The sequence below is a fragment of the Nannospalax galili genome, unplaced genomic scaffold (genome assembly GCF_000622305.1).
Source record: "Nannospalax galili isolate Female #2095 unplaced genomic scaffold, S.galili_v1.0 scaffold10, whole genome shotgun sequence".
Lineage (NCBI taxonomy): Eukaryota > Metazoa > Chordata > Mammalia > Rodentia > Spalacidae > Nannospalax > Nannospalax galili.
In genome coordinates, this window is record NW_008331140.1 from 7,763,600 (window position 1) to 7,767,086 (window position 3,487).

General features: G+C 36.0%; 1 pseudogene; it reads right to left on the minus strand.

Annotated features, from left to right (window-relative positions):
- Window positions 1-664: 664 nt before the first annotated feature.
- Window positions 665-3,155, minus strand: LOC103725248 (annotated as a pseudogene).
- Window positions 3,156-3,487: the final 332 nt, after the last annotated feature.

Consider the following 3,487-nt stretch of genomic DNA (forward strand, 5'->3'; position numbering starts at 1 on the left):
CAGTCAGGAAGCAGAGAGCTGTCAATGCTAGTGCTCAATTCACTTTCATTTTTTTTTTTTTTGAAATTCAGTCCAGGACTCCATCCCATAGAATTGTACTGCCCATAGTTAAGGGGAGTCTCCCCACCTAATCTCGATAATTCCACATGTGTGTTTGTATCCTAGGTGCTTCTAGGTGCTGTCAAGTTGTCAATCAATATTAGTCCTGACTGGTTCAGATTCAAGATGAAATGTTGCTAAAGACTTTTCATTGCCCTAGTCATTCCTCAAGCACAAAATGTGTCACTTGAGCCAACTATGGGCCTCTGACATCCATATATATCTTTACTACCATCAGCAAGTCACAAGAAAAAGGTTACCAGGTTCTGCACTCTCAGCTTGCTGTTTATTTTTTGAGTATATAAAATGATGGTTATCTTTCCCTTTTCCTAGTGCCCAAACCCACAAATGGTTATATCTGGTTATTTACTCATGTGGTTGACAAGCATGAATTGAGTGCCCATCATGTACCAAGGACTGTTCTAACTTCCTCTCATATAATAATAAATAAGAAAGACAGGATCTGTTCCATAATGGAGCTTACCCTCTACTGGGGAAAGAAGATAATGAACAAATAAGTAATATATATTTTCAAATATGATATTTTATTAACATTGTAATTGCCTTTTTAACATGTGTACACACTTGCATGCTCAGAATGGTCCTCATGAGGGAAAAAAAAGACTATGCCTAAGGGTAAAATGAAAAAAATATTTAAATCCTGTAGGTTTTCATCATTGTAGCCAATTATGTCCACATCACTTACAAAGCTATTGTCAAATATGTCCAAGGAAGCAAAGTTTGAAAGGGGGAAAAAAAACTCTTGGGGAAAATTCAACAGTGGCATATAAGAGCTCTCAGTATGAGAAAGCTGACATAATGTGGACTTTTGCTGTGAAATTTCTTTGAAAAATATGGAAAGAGGTTTAGCAATGGGCAGAAAATAAAGGAAGGTGGTACAAAGTAGGCTTTTGCAGTCAATTTTCCTCACTGTATTGTGCAGGGTCATCAAGGAAATGCTTATTCTTTCTCTGGAGCAAGTTTCAGAACTTTTCTGATTGTAGGGGGTCTTACCACATCTCTTAAGGTAAAACAACCTGTCTGGGTGAAGTCTGTAAATGTCTCAAGACAGATAGCTCCTGCTGTCCTCAACGAGCAATGCGTAGTTGATCTTGTTCCACAAATTGGGTCTTACTTTTTTCTCCTGATTTTTGTCTATCAAGCAGATTAAGGCTATTATTTTGACTTCCTCAAAACAGGCATGAATATGCAGCACCTTGTTATGTATCACCTGGGCAGATGATGGACTTGTGCTCTATAATCACTACCTGGGCATCAAATGTGCATCCAAAATGACAACGATTATTAAGATCACAAAGTATGAATCCTGGAAGAATCTCCTCCTCTTCAATTCCTTTCAGTCTGATTTTGAGGTTTTAACCTGGAGCTATAGAATGAATTTCTACATCACCAGAACATATTTCAAGAACTTCCACATTGTGCTTATTTGGCATCATTACAGGCTGCTGGCCTTTACAAATAGATCCAGATTCCAGCTTTCCCAGGAACACCTTCCCCATATTCTTGTACTTATCAACAACTGGCAGCCTGAAGCTTGGCAAATTATCCAGATATGGAATAAGGTAAGACAATGTATGCACCAAAGACAAAATTATGATTGCTCTTTGAGATTTGCTTTAGTAAGTCCTGTGCAGGGCAGAAAATGAATGCCCTTTTGGGATTGAAGCCAACTTTTTTCAAAAATAACATTGATTTCTCTTTGCATTCCTCATATATCTCTTTGTTCCAATTTTGGATCATCCATCTTGCTTACTAAAAAGCACAAGTGTTTTACACCTTCCACCTTTGCCAACATTGTGAGCTCTCTTTTCTGACCTCTTTTCCAGATCCAGTTTCAATGCTCCTTTTCTGGCTGAGATTACCAGCACAGTCAAATCGGCTTCAGAGGTACCACCAATCATATTTGGGACAAAACTCTTCTGGTCAAGAGCATCTATAATTGTGAAATGCTTCTTTTTGGTTTCAAAATGCACACAACCCACTTCTGCTGTTTTAACTTTGTCTTATTCTTCTTGATTTGTGTCTAAGGTCCAAGACAAGTACCGAGTTTCTCTGTTTTTTTTTTTTTTTTTGCTTCTCTTTCATATTATTCAAGTGTCTTTTTGTCAGCCATTCTAGTCGAATACATTATTTGTCCTCTAATGACTGACTTGCCTGCATCTTCATGCCAGTGAAGACTACATTTACATGCTTTTTCTTTGAAGCACATGGCAGTGCAACCACCGATTTAGGTTTTGGCATTTCTTCTTCCTCCTTCATCTTTCCTTGGGTACTTTCTTTTGGTGGTCTTCCATCTCCTAAGAAACCAAACCCTGGCTCTGCTTCACTTACTTCCTCCCTGTACTCCCATGATTCTTCTGGGGGACATTTCTGTCTCTCCATTTCCTACAACAGGTTCTGAATGTTCCATGATAGCAGCTGAATTTGAACCTTCACATAATAATGACTGTTCTTGAGAGAGGATCCTACAGGTGCATCACCTAGGTAGTTCCCAGATCTAGAAATATATAACTTAAATGCCATATAGTGATAAATTGCATGAGCAAAAAATAAGATTAAGAGTGTTAAAAGGAAGTGTATTTTTAAAAAAAGTGAACAAGGTAGTGTCTACCTTTACCCACCTAACCATCTGGTTGAAAAGATTAATTTAAAGGGGACTCTTATGAAGCCCTATTAGTTGCTCTTAGAACTCATCACTATTTCACATTAAAGTACATGTTGTTTAGTTTTAACAAGTAGTTTAGTGATATAGTAGCAGATGGCCTGGTGGCATGGGGATTGAGTTGTTTCTAACAATTATTATTTAAGACTTATTCAATGTACACAGAACTGAAGAGAGTAGAATGATGAAGTAAGTCTGCATACATCCATAACTTAGATTCAATAATTGCCAATATTTTGCCACATTTGCTCAGTTTAAACCTGTTCTTATGTGAAATATTTCAAAGCAAACATTAGGTATCATATCTTTTCACTATTTCAATATGTAAATCTATAAGAAGACTATAGCTTATTACATAATCATAATGCAAATATATTTGCTAAAATGAAAATTATTTCTAAGTACTATATTTTATTCAATACATAGTTAAATATTACCATTGGGATCTTTGTTAAAAAATAATGTGAATATCAAATGAGCACAGAAGGCAAACTTCTAGGAATGATTGGGCATTTCTGTTATGAAAAAGTAAATTTAAATTTTAGTTTCACACAAAGCTTTATGATGCTAACCTCTCAAAGACTTGATTTCGCCTCTAAAAATAGGGGTAATAATCACTTATAAAGTTGTTGTAGAGCCTAAATAAACAAATATATGTTAATTTATTTTAGTATATAGCACAGAGATATCATTATATAAAATGAC